The sequence below is a fragment of the Podarcis filfolensis genome, assembly GCF_964270895.1.
Source record: "Podarcis filfolensis genome assembly, chromosome: 1".
Taxonomy (NCBI): domain Eukaryota; kingdom Metazoa; phylum Chordata; class Lepidosauria; order Squamata; family Lacertidae; genus Podarcis; species Podarcis filfolensis.
The window spans coordinates 99,903,004-99,921,095 of NC_139604.1; the positions used below are offsets into that span (position 1 = coordinate 99,903,004).

At 45.0% G+C, this 18,092-nt stretch overlaps 1 protein-coding gene and 1 long non-coding RNA gene across 8 annotated transcripts in view; one reads left to right on the forward strand and one right to left on the reverse strand.

Annotated features, from left to right (window-relative positions):
* FOXG1 (forkhead box G1) overlaps positions 1 to 18,092 on the forward strand; it is a 53,309-nt gene that overhangs the window by 17,281 nt on the left and 17,936 nt on the right. For 3 of the 6 annotated variants that reach the window (XR_014550638.1, XR_014550639.1, XM_083624103.1), the window contains one exon: positions 5,218 to 5,473. The exons of 2 other annotated variants lie outside the window; for them this stretch is intronic. The gene's annotated coding sequence lies outside the window, so the exon portion shown is untranslated. Of the gene's footprint in view, positions 1 to 5,217; positions 5,474 to 13,357; positions 14,100 to 15,352; positions 16,824 to 18,092 lie in introns of those variants that run through there. One more of the 6 variants, XR_014550640.1, reaches the window with a different exon arrangement.
* Positions 8,595 to 13,310, reverse strand: LOC310767169. Of its 2 annotated transcripts, none has more exons than XR_014550662.1 (2): positions 10,103 to 13,310; positions 8,595 to 8,998 (listed from the first exon to the last, which is right to left on the reverse strand). It is a non-coding gene; the product is annotated as an uncharacterized lncRNA (long non-coding RNA). The 2 variants fall into 2 exon arrangements; XR_014550663.1 differs by having other exon boundaries at positions 9,322 to 13,310.

Here is an 18,092-nt window from a genome sequence, read left to right on the forward strand (position 1 = left end):
GTAACAATGCTTTCCTAGCATGCAGTTCCAAGCAGGTCTTCTCAGAAGTAAGTACCATTGATTTCAATGGCACTTACTTCCAAGAATACAACCTAAGGTCAATTCAGGGTGGGAAAGAAACGGCCTCTGATTCCAAAGTTGCCGTTCTTCTATTTCTTCCGTGTAGGGGGTGTGCGAGGCGAAGTAGTGAGCCCACCTCCGCACCAAGCCTTCTGCAAAACGCCAAGATACCAATGAAATCGGCAGCAGCCGCATCCACAATAAGGTTAAGAATCCGGCTCAGGAGCGCGCACTGGAGTATCATAGAAACAAATTGGGGCATGATTCCAGCGTGGTAGTTTCTAGAGTGTTGTCAGGGGTGCCAACTTGAATGAAATATTGGGGGGGGGGAGAGCAGGTAAGCCCCGCCCAGCATAATCGATCACATGACATGGTGCACACACACCATTTGAATGGCAATGCCCATAGGTTTTTGTTGGGGGGGCAGGACTTTTGTTGGGGGGTCAGATTGGTCAGTTAGTTAAATATTTCTATCGTTTTACTTGATGGGGGGCAGCTGCCCCATGGCAATACTCCTCAACTTTGCGGGGGCCCAGCCCCCTCAAATATTTTATCGCCCCCACGGCCCCTAGGGGTTGGCTGCTATGGTTGCTAGACCAGGCAGACATGAGTTGGAATTGGACCTAAGCCCTGAAATTTTCTTCGATCTAAGACCAATTGCCATCTTTCGGCCTAAACGGGAACAAAATGGGGAAGACTATGCACGCTTCCCCCGAGTTTCCTTGAAAAGAGCGAGTTAAAATTACAAAAAATAGATAAATCCGTTTGAAGTGGATGTTTTTATTTTGGCGGGACAGAGGGGGTGTTTACTGGCTATAGAGAAAATAATTTTAAAGACCCATGCATGGAGGGGGCGGCGGGATGGATGCACCAATGGGACTAATTTCAGAAGTCTCGTGAGTTTCAGATTTGAATCTGACGCGCAAGACTATGTGGAACGGGGCCCATATACTTAGACCTGGGTGGGCAATACGTGAGCTGCTTACGGAACGGTGCAGGAGGGAACGAATCCTGCACAACTGGATGCCTCTAATTTTCACGCCACCAAGAACTTCCAGAACTCCCAAGTGTCAGCCTAAGGAGATTATCATGGAAGGAAAGAAGCAACGCTCAAAGAGCGACTGTTTATTAGGTAGCCGCCTAAGTCGCAAGCAGCTATCCACTTCCCTGTGAATAAGCCCCATTGACCCCAATGGGACTTACTTCTAAATAAACGTGCATGGGATTGCTCTGTAAAGCTGAAAGGTATGCACGGAGGGCCAAGCCACTGCTGGATTCAGCATAGATCCCTAAATCCACACTAGGATGAGCAGTCCTTGGATCCGAGTCTCTCCCTGGATAATGATAATGATGATGTTTCAATGGGGCTTACTTCCAAGTAACAGGGTATAGGATTTCAGCCTCAGGTTCGTAATTCTCAAAGGGGCATTAATTTTATTCCACTGCCAGCATTTTGCCTTAGGGTCTACGATTGGGAAAGCAGGTCGTTTGGTGCGCCGGAAAACCAAAGTTGATTCCTGTCTGCTGCTCTCATGAAACGCCTAAACAAACAAACAACAGCCCCCTCGAGGTTTCTGTTTTGTTTTGCCTTCCTCCCTCTTGCAACAATAGCGCGCCTTTCCACTGAGCTCCTATGGATTTCAAGAGAACTTCCCCCCACAGGGGTGCTGGCTGGGCCCCGGCTTCCTAATAGAACAGTGTAAATACTCCAAGATTGCATCTGGATCCCCCTCCCCTCCCTCTCTTCCCTGTTTCCATTTAAGGAAAGGAAGGCAACGCGGGTAACCATCTTCCCTGTTTCCATACGCGATTATGACTCTACCTCATCACAAAGGAGTCTGTCTGCGATCCGTTGTTTTTTTTAAAAAATGTTTCAGGAAGCTGGGATCTTGTCCCAGCTTAAGTCCATGTTAAAAAAATGTTTAAAACCCGAACACCTCTAACGCCCCGAGGAGTTCCTCCAAGAATTGCCCCAGAAGTCAATGCTTCACATCTTTAAACGAAAGTACGCCTGGGCTGAACTCGGCGGTCCTCTGATTCGCACGTGAGAGTTGAAATCCCAGCATAGGAGCCAACTCCTAGAGGCCGAGGTCCCTTCGCCCTTCCCCCAATAAAATGTTTGAGGGGGCTACGGCCCCCCCCCAAAGTTTATGGTCAATGCCATTCAAATGGTGTGCTTGCGCGGTGTCTTGTGACCGATTATGCGTGGTGGAGCTTACTTGCCCCCCCAATATTTTATTCAGGTTGGCACCCCTGTATCCCGTTATCACAACCGTCTACGTTCAGCTAGTCTAAATGCGTGTTCTGTAACGGGCCAGCAAACCCGCATCTCAGTCCGCAACATCGCTGGATGTACCGGCTCGGTGCTTTCTTCTGAGGCAAGAGGTTGTGAGGGTGAGGGTCTCTTGGACCCGTGTCTCGGCAAGGATACTGGATACAGCCTCCTCTTCCCGCAAAGGTTTTTGTTTTAAAGAAAAAAGAGCAGAAGTTGTGTCCCCGCTATTTTTGGGTCTTCAATGGATAGTCCCCCGCGAAACCCCTGTCTAGAAAAAAGAAAAAAGCGAAGAGGGTGGAAAATTGTAGGTGTAACTTCAATGTGGTCCGCTGAAAACGCCGGGAAACGGAGCTGCGTTGGAGGTGGGAGATTAGCCCGTGGGGCCTTTGAGACACATCTGAGGCACGGCGGTGCTTAAAGGAATGTCCAAATCGGCAGAAGAGTGTAAAACCTCAGAGGTTAAGAACATAAGCTCTTTGCCCCTTGACAACAAAAGCATCAACGTCTCCCTCACCCCACTCCCTCCCTCCCCTCTTTCCTGCAAACACCAAAAAAGACCCCAGAGGTTCGGATCCTTCTTAGCTCTTCGGTATTTAGCCTCTTGACGTAAGTGGGACGGGCAGCAGGATTCAAAACTTGGCTGAAGGAGACCTTTAGAGCGATTCGAGTTGCACTGAAGTCAACTGCGCCTTCGCCGGGCTTGAAATCAGTTCATTCGGTCTAAAGTGGTTGATGGGTAATAGATTCACATAATCATTAGCTTAAAATGTTCCACGGCACGGGACGGCCGATCTGACTGGCTCTCTCTCCATATGTGTGTGTGTGTGTGTGTGTGTGTGTGTGTGTGAGAGAGAGAGAGAGAGAGAGAGAGAGAGAGAGAGAGAGTCGTTCAACACGTGAGAATAAGAGCGCCTCTTTCGAAAGCGTCATTCCCCTTTTCCGAAATAATGCTTAAGGTTGCCACCCTCGAATTTACCTGGGAACAAGCCCCATTGAACTCTGGTGGGACTTTTCTTTCTTTCTTTCTTTCTTTCTTTCTTTCTTTCTTTCTTTCTTTCTTTCTTTCTTTCTTTCTTTCTTTCGCCTTTGCTTTGTATGGGATGAAAAGCGTCCAGTGAGTTAGGTGAGGGCGCTTTTAGAAGGGATGCTTTAGAAAGCTTTTAATACGCACTGGGAAATATTCCTCAAGTAGGACTGGAAAAGAATAGGAGGACCATTTGGAAAATAAGTTCCGGTATCAGCCAACGTTTGCTAGTCTGATTCTGTTTCCGAAAAGTGCTGCTTGCGGAACAATCCTATGTATGTCCTCTCAGAAATACCGTAAATTCTGTGTAATTCAACGGGGAGGCCTGAATTCCACAGGTAAATGTGTTTAGGGCTGCCGCATCATCTTATAAACTTCCACTCGGAGGCTCGCCAAAGTCCTAACCTGAGCATCTTTGGGGAACCTTGAGAGACATATTTGTACTAGTATTCGTTGGTCAGGGCTGCCAGGTAAAGGTGGGCCCATCTCAGTGAACTTGGTGAAATTTTATACTGTTTTCATGAGCGGAGGAGGTAGCAAGAATCATGGCTGAGCCTTCTGAAAATATTTTAAATAATCATAATAATATTAACCAATCCCAGTTTGCAGTATAAACTCTGAAATGGCCAGCATATATTTTCTATTCTAAAAAAAATGTGCTTTTTGTTTTTTTTTACAACTTTATTTCTCATTAAAACATTCGGAACATTATCTCGGATTGTAGTTTACCGGTACACTCAGAGCATTGTATGTACAGAAGTTGTTGTTTTTGTAAAGTGTCCTCACAACGTGTTTATTTTTGTTCCCGATACTAGACTTGAATGTGATGTTTTAGTGCGAGAATCTTTTGTAAGCCGCTTTGAGGTATTTGTAATAAATAATCACACCAGTTACATCATTGGCCAATGTGCATGTCAATTCCAGGGGAGCCTGCCAGGATTGGCCAGTGTTTCCCCACCTCTCGTGTACCTGGTGACAAATATCTGCTTCCGACTTTATCAGTCGCACCTGTGACACAAGGGAAACGTCCATGTCTGAGTCTTAAATCCGTTTTACCTTAAATTGGTCTGTAAACCAAACGTGAGCCCCCACCGTAGCCACTCAGAGCGGTTTTTAAAACGGCTCTATGCTTCCTTAGCCTAAGTTAACACAATTCACACTAGTGAGGCAAAAATAGATTTGAGTGGAAGAACAACCAAATGCACTTTTGTGTCAGGTGTGAAAGCTCCTTTAAAAAGCCCGGGGCTTTCTAAAACCTAGCGAGGACGTTCGCACATGCGCCTGGAAAGGTGCTTGCAGGGTCACGTGGAAGCGCTCTTCCAGGAGTTTGCATCCCCTCCCCACCACACTTTAGGATGGCGATTTAAACTTAGAGCTCTCTTTTCGCTGTGAGTGCTTAAACATCCGCGAGCGATTAAAATCTGCTCTGAGCGCCGCTTATTAAACACCAGTTGACTTGTTAGGTGTGCCCACCCCCCAAAGTATTGGGTGCATTTCTGCCGCCTTCCCTTTGGATCTCCACATATTCTGTTTCGCGGTCTCTACTTGGAAATTTATTGACTGATTTCCGGGAAGCGGCTCGTACCTTTCCTTTGTGGTTCATTCCACGATCTGCATCCACATTTCTTTAGAGGAAACAGCGCGCTCAGTAGACTAGAGTAGGCGCGCGCGGCACTTTCGGCCCCTCCAGGAGTTGTGGAACTACAACTCCCATCATCCATAGGCATTAGCCAGTTTTGCAGGGGCTGATGGAAGCTGTAGTTCAGTAACATCTGGCAGACCAAAAGTTCCACCCGCCTGCTCTAGGGAATATTGCGAGGTGCCTGTTATTGGGATATGTCCTCTCTCCCCTTTTCAGGTAACGCGAAGGAAGGAGCGACGATGCTGATGAGCAGAAAGACTGATGATGACGCCCAAAGCGGAGGGACGTCAGGAAAAACGGAACGAAAGAAATGTCTTTAGCAGGAGAAGGCAGGAAAAAAAATTATTCCGAAGAGCGGGAAAGGCACCCAACGACAAAAAGCAACAAACACAAGGGACACAGATTTCTCCTGTTAGGAGTAGCGTGGAAGAATATTGAGAGCGAATATAAAAGAAAACATACAAACTGACAAGTGTTTTCCCTCTTCTTTCGGGCGGAGTTTTTGTTTCTCTCTCTCTTAGCTTCGTCAAGTGTTCAGATGAAAGACTTAACGGGGACTGATTCCTAGTTTGTTTGTCTATTGTATTTCTATCCCACCTTTTCTCCCGGGAGCTCAAGGTGGCCTGCGCGGTTCTCCACCTCTTCATTTAATCTTCACAACAACTCTGTGGTGTAGGGCGGGCTGAGAGCACGTGACTGGCCCAAGGCATGGGCCTAGCCAGGGACGTGCGGAGGCAGCTGCCCCACTAAACCAAGTAAATAAATGAAAATACTTAACCAACTGCACAATTGTGTCGCAGATAACTCGGTTCTGCTCCCCATAACATAAAGCCTGCTCCCCCATAAATCCTGGCTATGCCCAAGGTCTCCCAGTGAGCTTTATGGCTAAGTGAGAGATTGGAACCCTGGTCTCCCAGGTCCTAACCCAATACAGTACTCTCCATTATTTCCCAAACTTGGGTTCTTGGACTACAATTTCCACCATCCCTGACACTGGTCTTGCTAACTAAGAATGATGGGAGTTGTAGTTCAAAAACAGCTGGAGACCCAAGTTTGGGAAACACTGCAACTACCACAGTACACTGACTCTTTGTCCTCTCCCACCACTGCCAAATGAGTAAAAGGCAAAAAAGGACGGCTGGAAAGCGAGCTAAAGTCATAAAACAAAGCGAAGGACCCAGAGGCAGGCCTATTATTTTATCCTGACCTGCGTTTGTCTTTCAGCCCAGGACCAGCATGCAAGGTCTCCCCACCTCTCCCGTTTTAATCTCGGAACCGCTTTGTAAGGTTAGACAACGAGGGATGCAATTAAGTGGCTTTTAGACTCCGTACTTGGGGAGGTCCCCACTTGAGATGGTTAAGGTGTATTACTTCGAAGTAGGCTGTATTCACCCTTTCTGAGAAGCGAGGCCCTGGACATCTGCCCCCAAAGCCCTGTCCCGAGGGCACAGGGATAAAGTAAAGGATAGCCCCTGTGGCTACGAGCTATTGACAGCCAGAAAAAGAGAGGTGTGGGTTTTGCATTTGCTTCTCAAGGATGCTATTAAGAGATGCGGGCATCATCTCCGCACGTTTCAGGAGTATTCGGAGCACCCCAAAAATGTCTGGCCATTTATAAGTTGATAAATAGTATAAAAAGAAGTCTTTCAAACTGCATTTTCAACTTCAGCAGATCTCCCATTTAGAAAACTCTCTGTCATCCTTTACCCACTAGTGAAATGTGCTCTAGACTGCAATGGCATCGGGACTCTTAGGTTAGAGAGGAGTGGTTTAGGGAGAGGTTGTAAGGCCATCTGCCATGCATGATTTAGTTGAGATTCCTGTATTGCAGGGAGTTGGACTAGATGACTCTCGGATTCCCTTCCAGCTCTACAATTCTATGATTCCATGATTCCCCTTTCAATGCGATTAATGATTTGGGAACCTAGTGGTGGATTCTCGGAACTGGAGACACGAGATGAGGAAAGCAAATCCGCCAGCTCCTGCAGATCTTCGCAGGCAGCTGTTTTGTCCTCTTCTGTTTTCTCTGTTGACCTCACTTTTAAAAATTCCTTTACCTCCCGCTAGGTGTGTGATGTTAAAGTGAAACTGTACTCCCGCAATTCCCTCCCCCCTTTCTCTGGCATCTTAATGCCAAGTGAGGGTCTCATTTAGGCAACGCGTGTCCGTTTCAAATTCTAAGCCTGCAATACAGCATACATGCTTTACCCTTGAGGGGGGGAAATGGGACCTACTCCTAAGACTTACGTGGACTCTAACATGTCTAGGATTATACTGTGAGGTTGCAATCCTGTGCACTCTGTCCTGGGAGTAGGCCCCACTGAATCAAAGGGGACTTCTTTTCAGCCAAACTCGCTAAGCATTTGGCTAGGGACTATTTAGATTTTGCGCAGGGCACACCACCTAATTAGTTAAAGGCAAGGAAACAGTCAGTCAGTCAGGTCGTGTATCCATAGCAATGACCAGAGGATAAATGTCTGCTGGGAGAAGCACAGAGATAAGTAAAGCCATGTTGCATCTGCAGCAGCACAACTGGACGCCTTCATCTGCCCCAGCTACAACAAGACATGTCTCTCCCTTATCAGACTCTACAGCCACAACAGGCGCTGCAATCTTCCAACAGTTTGACTTCACCCCAAAAGGCGCACTCTTCCATTGTTTCCCCAGACAGACGGATACCAACAAAAAGGAAACCCAATTTCCTAAGCAGATCGTTCCAAAGCTTGACCCAGGGATTAGACTGTGAGATGAAGTGTAATTTTTGCTCACATCGAAAGAACTCTAGATTAACAAGTTCTAGATATGGCACTGGGAGTACTGGTAGCCGAGGATGGTTGTTTTTGCCTGGTATCTCAAGCATGTGTAGGACATGAGGCCAGCAGCCACAAGAGTATGGGGAGGAAGATCAATAGGTCGTCGCAAGGAGGACTGGAGGTTCCTCTCTACCTATCCTTCGCATGCAGCCAGGTCAGCCTACAGTGAAACCTGAGTTACATCCTAACACCCAACTGGGAGAGTATGAGGACCAGTGGTGGGGGAACCTCAGGGTCAGGGCCAAATGGACCCCTCCCGGCTTCCCTATTTGGCCTCCGTGTTTTCCTAGGCCACACCTCTTTCCGATCCACAATCCCTTCTGGTGCTTTTGCCTGACTGGAATGTGACCATGAGGTGCGATGAGGCCAAGCTGCTTGCTTGGATGAGATATGTGTGTCTGTATGTGGAAAACAAAGGTGAGAGTCACACCTGTGGCTCCTCTGTACTTCTGACAATGCCCACAAGGGACAGTTTGCTCATGAGGAAACGCTGCCCTTGGGGCTGAAAAAATTCCCTCCCCAACCCTGGTGTTGAAGATCTCCCGAACGTATCCCCCTTACACTTCTGAAGTAAACTGAGCGTATTTTCAATGGATATGAGAATGCAGGTCCCCAATAGAGCTTCCGAAAGAACAAATCCCGTTCAAGTCGGGGGAAGCGCTTCTGAGTTATTATGCTTAGTGTGGCATGATTTCAATGGAATGGCCAAAGTCGAACAATGAATTTGGAAATTTGATACACACTTACTGTGGGATGTAAACACAGCATTCCCACACTTACTTGGTACCAAGTCCTATTGAACTCAACGGGATTTACTTCTCAGTAGACACGAATAGGCTTGTGCTATATGGAACATGAACGATGCACTGGATGGTGGCCATTACAGTTTCTAGTTGGAGAATTAGTAGGTAGAGTTGCTCTGCTCACTTCCTTTACACTTGTGATGTTTTGTTGACTTTTTTTTCATTGATGGGGCTATTTCTCTTTTAAGGTATTTATCTACTGGGCTCCAAAAGCCAAAGGAGCCGAGGAAATAAAGAAGCGTCAAAAAACCCCGCGTTGTAAACACAAGGAAAGGGGAGTGGATCAGACATCGCGACGACTGGAGGCATCTTCTCTGACGGTTCTGTACATATAGGTGTTCTTTCATGAGAGTAGCAGATTTCTGCCCGCATTATGTAATCCTGAAAGCACAAAAGTAGAATAATACTTGTCATAGCTGGCAAAATAAATAGGTTTATTTAAAGCGTCTAAAAGAATTCACCGACGCCATCTCATTCCTTCTCCACAGCAACCTGCCAGGCACAGCAGGATTGCAGGTGAGGTGCTGACTGAGACAGAGATTCTGGCAGCAGCATGGCAGCCCCTTGTGCATGTTACTTCTGAGTTAACTAAGAAGTAAGTCCCATGGTGGTTGGGGCTTCCTCTCAGACAAGTGCGCGCACAGGATCGCAGCTTTACAGTGCTTGCAGCTCGCAGCGCATGCAAAGGAAACCTGAACACTTACATCCTCAGGCGCTGCGGCTTGAAGTCTATGCAGGTAGCAGCGGAACTTCCTTCTCAGTAAAAATGGGCATTTCTTCCTGTATCCCCAGTGGAGCGAGGGAACCTCTCCCTTGCTGGAAGGCTTCAAAGCAGAAGTTGGACTGTTTGTGGATATTGTAGCTCTGAATGTCCTGCATAGAGCAGGGCGGTTGAGCCCCACTCTAATGCTAAAACCCTTTCATCCTATGATATGGGACCAGTGAACACTTGCACCTCCACCCTCAGTAGACCTGAATGGGAGTAGCTCCCTCCTGGATTTCAAAAGGATTCATTTTGAGGGTGCCGCCTCTGCACCCATGTGGAAATACACTATTAAAGCACCAGGTGCTAAGTAGGAGAACTCTCGGCAAAGAATTCTGCTCCAAACCGAAATTAAAAAATAAATAAATCCTATTAATGAGCTATAATTGGTCATTTATTCCGGTCCCTGGCAACAAAGGGAAAGCGACGAGAAAGGAAAGGATTTCGGGGCCCTCGTTTTGGCATGGAAAGGAAAATCTTTCCCTCGGCCTTTTCTTCCCTGCTGGCAGTGGGTGCAAACTGACCGCGCCGAACTATTTTGCCCGCGGTTCGCACATTTTGCAGGCTGACGTCTAAACAAACAAGGATCAACCTGCTAATAGGACCGAGAGTCGAGATGTGAGGCCAGAAGAGGCTACTCTGTTTGCCTGGCAATCCGGAATTAGTGGAAGCAGCCGGTGTAAACGAAAAGATAAATGAACCTCAACAGAAGAGGCGCACACCTTCCCGTTGGCCATCAATAGAGAGGCCGGCTTCACAAACAGATACGGGCGGCAAACAGCAACATGAAATCGATTTCCTAGTTTGAGGGTGGTGGCGGCGCAGCGGGGTTGCGTGCGGAGAAGGGTCAGCCGGCTCTTTTTGGTTCTCCGCTGTGCTTTGTTGATTTCATCCGCGCTGGGGTCCCGGTCACCTTCCTTTGCACGACTCTGGCGGCTCCTCTAGCAGTATCGAGGGTTTCATTCTGGGGGCAAAATGAAAGGAAAGGTCGTTTACACGAGCCGCAGTTATTTATTTATCTGTCTATTGGATTTATACCTCGCCCTTCCTCCACAAGAAAGCCCAGGGCGGCCAATGTAAAAAAAGAAAAAAAAAGAAAACAAAACAAAACATTCTAAAACGGATTAAAGCGTTCCAGAAACAATTACGATTCGAAACATCCAAAAGCAGTTACAGTTAAAAGCGTTCTAACAGCAATTGCAATGAAAAACATCCTTCCACCCAGTGATCTCGAGGTTGCCAATAACAGTATGTGTGCATGCATGCATGTATTTATTGCATCTATATCTCATCTTTTTCTCCAAGGAGCTCAAGGTAGTGTACTTGGTTCGCCCCTCCTCATTTAATCCCCACAACAACCATGTGAGGTAGGCTAGGCTGAAAGGCAGTGATTGGCTCAAGGTCACCCAGTGAGGTTCATGGCCCAGTGGGGATTTGACTTCCTGGTCCTATTCCGTCACTCTAACCACTACATTACACCATACTGGCTCTGAGTGTTTTTTTCAGCCAATGTCTGGGTAGATGTGTCGGAATGGCGTGGCTGGACCTCCTTGACTTGCCCTCAGCTAATAGGAGAAGAGTGTGGATTTCGATGGGATTTCTTGCCAAATAGTGGTGTTCACGATCGCTTAAAACGAACGGGAGCATGGTACAGTGGTACCTCGGGTTACAGACGCTCCAGGTTACAGACGCTTCAGGTTATAGACTCCGCTAACCCAGAAATAGTACCTCAGGTTAAGAACTTTGCTTCAGGATGAGAACAGAAATCACGCAGTGGCAGCGCGGAGGCAGCGGGAGGCCCCATTAGCTAAAGTGGTACCTCAGGTTAAGAATGGACCTCCAGAACGACTTAAGTTCTTAACCCGAGGTACCACTGTACTGTCTTTCTCTAGTAAGTTTGTTCAGGATTGGAGACGGAACAATCTGAGCTATTGCCCTGGAAAGCGAGGGCTAGAGACACCATCCTGATCCTATCTACGCTGTGTTTTAATTGTTGTAACCCGCCCTGGGACCTTCGGGTGAAAGGCGGGATAATAAGAATAAGAACAAGTGTTTACTCGGAAGCATGTTGAGTTAAGAAAGATATCTTCAGAAAGAAAATGCTTGCAATAAGAGGACTGGATCTGTGTGTCCAATTTGATTCGTCCTAGAAAGGAGGGATAGCAGATCAAAAACAAAACAAAGGAAAACAGGAAGGGTTGATTCAATATTGTTTTGATCAAGTCCCCCACGGGAGTTCATCAGGGCCCCGGTATTTCCAGGTACTGCCCACAGTCACTTTGGCCAAAGCAGCAATTCGCTCTAAAACATTTTGAAAGGTACTATAAGGCTTTGAGCTGATTTCAAAGCCCTGAAGAACAATTGGGAAGGAACAGAAACCACAAACCAGTAAGCCTAGAACTGTCTAGTTTTCTTGAGGAACGTGTCATATGCAGATAAATGCAATCACCGACCAAGATTTCTTTGAACAGAGTGACACCAGCAATTTCAGCGGAACACAGTATGTTCCTTTAGAATCAGTAGAATTAATTCCGCCTGCAGGAGCCCTAACAATACTTACAGTCCTATCCTACGAAGCCAATAGAAAAGCAATTGGTTTAGGGCCGGACCGCCTAACTTTAAGGAGGATCGAACTGTGACTTGACAGGGATGATCCCCTGAAATTAATGGGGCTTACTACCAGCGAGGTTTAAGTGCAGGAGCTCTGATTTAAACCGATGGGGTGCCAGACTGTTTCCTGAACCTTCCTAACTTCCTCCAACTGCGAGTGTAGAAGCGCAGGGCTGATTCGATTTAGTTTAGACCAGCGCGCTTGCTAGCTTGCTTAGTTTAGTAGTTGTCCTCTCTAAAAAGGCTCTCAGAGGGGCCTGTTACCCCCAACTCTCTCCTCACTCCAGCAGCAGGTCATGCTTCATCTTGACTGGCTTGAAGGTCACAGCTGCCAAAGTCACCCGGACTGGTCGCTTCATTCCGACCAGGGCTCTGTTTTTCCACAGCTTTTCCCACCGCCTCACCTTCCATTTATCTACCCACCCCGTCACTGCCAACCGAAAGAACAGGGAAGGCCACGCCAAAGAAATAAAAAATAAATCGGGAAAGGGGGTTGCTTTGATTAAAAGTTGGTTTTCTGAAAGAAGAATGAGGTGCGAAGTTGCTGACACTTTCCCAAATACTTCAGAACAGTGTATTATTTTTATTTTTGAGGGGTGGTGGTGAAGCTGCCCTTAAAAACAGGCAGTGAAGATTTATTCGCTATGTATTCCGAGCCAGAACTTTGATTCTCCCACGCCATTTTCATTTGTCCTTGAGAGGAGAAGGTTTCTTAAGCGAAGCGCTGGAGAGAAAGGGGCCGCGGAACGGCGCATTTGTAGCCTGGGCACCAGAAACCACGAGGGCCTCTGCGTGGAACTGCAAAATTTATCCAGCGGGTCATTGCTGGGAAAGAGCTCAACTGACGTCCCTGCTTTCAGTTCAGCTGTATTGTTCTAAAAAAAGAAAAAAAAGAAAAGCAACATCAACCAAACGCTTGTCCTTCCTCACTTGACCTGTCAATAGATTTCCCCAGACCAGAAACAGAGTATAATTGATTAATCATCTGCTATTTAATCAATTTGGGCACATTATCCAAGCCTCAATAGAGATGCCTTTTCTGAGATAAGGTTGGAAAGAAAGAAATATATATTCTTTCTCTTCTTTCCCAAGAAGAGCTTGGTTCCCTTGCTTCCAGAATAGTCTCCATCCTCAGCTGTTCTAGGTGGCTGTTTTCAGAAGGAGAGGTGAGACTGTGATAGTTTCTCTCATGGTCCTAGGCTTAGTTCCTGGCGGTACAAGACACCTGCCCCAAACCCTGCAGAGCCATTGCCAGACACTGTAGAGTCTACATTGGAGATAATACTGAGTTAAGCATGCCAAAGACCTGACTCAAGTTCTTATCTTTGTCTCTTCTGACATTTGTCTCTTCTTCTCCCAGAACTCCTGCATGGTTGTCTTTCCCTCTGCCCCTTCTTTCTCCTTTCAATACATCTCACTGCTTTTTATATTATAAGCAATGATTTTAAACTAGGAATTGGTCTGTGTGCAAGGTGATACATAAAAGTAAAAAATAAATCAGCTTTGTCTCAAATGGTAGGATTTGATAGGCTGTCTTTTCCATATAAATCTGCCCATTCTCAGTGTCTGCTCCAGCTATCCCCACCCTTAAGATTATGGATGACTGCCTTTCCCAGAGAGGTCCAATTGGCATCACTACTTTTTATTCTTCCTGGCCTTTCTAGGAATGCTGCTGAATCCTTCACTTTACTGCTGGTTGTTTACATTTGTTGTTTGCTGGATTTTAATTGTTCTGGGTTGGATTCAGAATACATGACTGCACATCATACTGAAATCAATGGGACTTACTTCTTAGGACACATGCATAGGCTTCAACTGTTAGTCTGGAGCCAGCCCATCTTATTCAGCTTTTTAAAGCATAACCCTGTGTATATTTACTCAGAAGAAAAGCACCTTTAGTTTCCTGGGGCTTATTCCCAGGAGACTGGACATACGTTCATGGAGTTAATGGTTCTTATTAATGAAAATACCTTCCTTGGAAATGCAGGCAGGAATATTTTAAATGAATAAGCTAAAGGAGAGCTATGGTAGAGCCATTTCTTAGGCACACTACCAATTTAATCTTTGCCCAGTTTGTTCAAGTTCATGTACTTGTGATTATTCAAACAGGTGTGGATTTTTTTAAAATTTTTTTTTGGAAAGGAAAAGACCGATATTTTATTTTGATGGAGCGCCTGCTTCTTCTTTTTTTTTTAAACTTCTTTTTATTCATTTTCTATAACCAAACAACAGCAAAGAAAGAAAAAGAAAAACAGCCAACACATACCCCCAAAAAAAGAAAAGAAAAGAAAAGATCAACCAAATCAAAACACCTAAACCAACCAAAAAACAAACATTAATTAACAATAAATAACGTTTGACTTCCCTCCATCTTGGTTTTGGGTTATGTGAATATTAAATCCATTCTGCAGTTTTTCATTTTTTAGCGTAAACACATCGCAAGGGTTATATTAAACCTACTGTGATTTTTATATCTCTAGAATTTGTTTCCATATATGTTATGAATTTAGACCAATTGTCGATAAACCTTGAACCTTTTTGCTGTCTAATGCTCTGCGTCATTTTTGCCAGATCCATATACTCAAATAATTTAATTTGCCAATCTTTAACGGTCGGGGTATTTGGGGTTTTCCAATTTTGTGCTAACAGAATCCTGGCAGCTACAGTTGCATATTGAAACATTATATAATCTTCTTTCTTAATCTCCTCTCCAATCATTCCCAGAAGGAAGGCTTCGGGCTTTTTGACAAAGGTGTATTTAAGTATTTTCTTTAGTTCGTTATAGATGGAATCCCAAAATTTTTTAACTTCTGCACATTTCCACCACATGTGGTAGAAGCTTCCCTCTTTAGATTTACACTTCCAACACCTTTTGTCACCAATCTTATACATTTTTTGCAATTTCACGCGGGTGATGTACCAACGATACATCATCTTTTCCATATTTTCTCTGAGGGCAGTACAGGCTGTAAATTTCATTCCTTTAGTCCACAACTTCGTCCATTTTTCAAAATCCAAATTATATCCAATGTCTATTGCCCATTTTACCATAACCTCCTTAACCTCTTCGTCCTTGGTGTCCCACTCTAATAGCTGATTATACATTTTAGATAGCAGTTTAGTTTTACTTTCTATTATCTCTACCTGGAACTTTGATTTTTTCTCATTCATTCCAATCTTTTTATCTTCCTTCCATAAGGCATTAATTTGATGATACTGCAGCCAACCCGTTAATTTGCTTTTTAACTCTTCATAAGATCTGATTTTCCATCCTCTTTCCGATCTTTCCAGGAGGTCTTCATAGGTCAATCTCTCACCTTCCATATTTGTTTTTTTGGTAGTTAATATGTCGATACAAACAGGTGTGGATTTTTAAATGCTAAAATCTTGATACAGGCAGATGTGAAGCATAAGAACAGAAGAAATATAAGAACATAGGAAGTGCCTATTTGATCAGGCCAATGGCCCATCTAGTTCAGCATCCTGTTATCACAGTGGCCAACCAGATCCTGGTAGGAAACCAAAAGGCATGGTCTGAGCACAAGAGAACTCTTCCCTGGCCCCAGTGGTCTCCAGCAACTGATACCTAAGAAGCATTGCTGCTTCTGATTGTATAGGTAAAGCATAGCCATCACGGCCAATAGCCATTGAAGGCCTTCTCTTCCATGAAAGGAAGCATAGGTGTCAGTTATGTCAAATGAAATCCAGATTTTTCTGGGATGTGAGGGGAAGGGAAAGCTTGCTATTGAAACTACTTTAAATGAATTTCAATATCAGGAAGTTAAAATTTATGCTGAAACTCAGAATTCTAAGTCTGAAAACATGAAGCCTCAAAATACCGTAACACACACACACCTCCATTGTTTTGTGGAGTTTTGCGCAGCAGTGATTTGAATTTCAAATATATTGTAAAAGATTTGTGTCAAGTCTAATTCTTGGAAACTCTGTATTGAGCTTTTCTGAGCTGTGTAGTTTGAAACTAACATTCCTCCGCTCCCAAATGTTGGTTGGCTAATTTGTATTTTGAAATCATTACCTCCAAAAAGCAGGGCCCCTCAGCCTAATAAAGAATTGTGTTAAAAGTTGCTAAGCAACTTAAAAGGACGTTTGCTTTCAAGAAGCTCACTTGTTTGTTTAAATCCTGAGTATGTTGCATATTATTAGCTGCATTACATAAATCAACAAAGGAATCTATATTGGCAAGGGAAGAGGACATTCCTACCCTTGGCCTTTTTGCATTATGCAATTAAAATCACTTGAATTGCATGTTGAAGTTTCAACAAATATTCAACAAACATTATTTATCTCGAAAAATTCTCCAGATTATTAAGTACATAAAAGCACCAGAGGGGAGAAATAATTAAGCAGGTTTGTCATATAGTATGTGTTTATTTTAACCTTTCTTTTTAAAAAATCTTATCTACTAAGTACTTTTACAAGACACTAATTATATTCTTTCTGAAAAGAATTCTCCAACACCCTTCAGTGCTTACACCCTTTAATCATATCTCATTACATCTACCTAATCCATCTTTTTTCACATTGCCAGCGCTCATTAACAGTTTTAAAAGCCAGTCCTGGACATTATCATCCTTGATTTCAGAATCACGACTGGTACCAATAATATTTTATGCTTAAAAAAGGAAATAAGAGATGATTCTGGTTTGGAGATCACTTTCCCCTTTCCCTCCTTCTTTCCTGCTTTCCCTTTTTTGTATCTATTAAACAAGATGCTGTGAGTGATAATACAAGAGAACTGTGTAGCGTTCTTTCCCCCAAGAAGAAGTTAATTTTATAAGCTGCTTCGATGGTGGATCAACAATTCCTTTGAAGGTAAATGATCCTTGACTAACATTTAGCAGATATTGTGCTTCACAGATGTTTGATTGGCAATTCATGTGACATCTAGTAAACAGCATGGGTAATTCATTGGCTCTCTGCATGTGTGCAAGAGGGGTGGGTTGGGGTGACACAGAGCACTGGCTAGCAAATGGCCCTCTTTCATTCCCATGCTAAGTGTATGCTTCGTAGGGCTGAGAAATTCACGGAAAATACTGTAGCGCCAACATTTGTTAACCAGAACTGATTGAATAATTGATCACCATTCTTTCTTTCTTTGTTCTTTCTCTTTTTTACATGATAGGAGCAGCTTGTAAGCCTGTGTATACATTCTCAAAGACCGCAGAATCGCTTTTGCACCAAGAGATATACATATTGTGCATGTGTGTGCATGTATAGTAAGGTTGCTGTCACGCTGCAGTTTGTGTGGCCACCAATAGGTGGCCATGTGAACTGCAGTATGATGGCAGAACTGCAGGTGGGTGGCCCAGGCAGGCAGGCAGAGCAGGTGGAGTGACAGGCAGACATGGGCAGGCTTTATGTTGGGTGGGTGGGGAGAACCTCAGTTAGTTAAGGATTTTGTATTGATTTACTTGATTTAGGGGGATAGCTGCTCCTTCCTGCCCCCTAGCTATGCCCATGTGGGCAGAGCAAGCAAACTGCAGAGGAAAGTGCAGGACAGGCCCCACTTTGACCTCTTTGACCTCTGATGCCTCCACTGGTGCGAAGGAGGGGAACAGAAAGGAGAAAGTCTCCCCTTCACCACGCCCAATGCTGATGCGGTCACATTCTGCCTGCAACCACTGCCACTGGTGGGGTCTCCCCATTTCCCTCTCAAATGCTGCTGCCAGGACTCCTTATTTTAAAATGCAGGTGCTTCTTTCTCTGCAGCAGCAACTGTCCTCTCCCTGTAGTTACCACCTCTGCTGTGCGTGTCAGTGTGAAGTTTCTCCCTCACACCACCGCTGGAAATGAGAGATGAAAGCCCAGGTGAAGCCAGAGAGGGTGTTGAAGAGATGGGTGGGTGGGTCTGGCTAGGCGCAAAGAGTTTGGTGAAGTGTGGAGGGGGGTGCTGGTGAGGTGTAAAGGTTTGCAAGATAAAAGAGGGTTGGCAAGGGGGTAGCAAGTAGGTAGGTGGGGTTTGTGAGCCATAAGAGCAGGGGTGAAGCCCCTAGTGTGTGTGTGTTTGTGTGTGTGTGTCTGTGTGTGAAGTTCTTCTGCAATGCTTTCAGTTATACACCGTGCTGGCTAATTACATACACC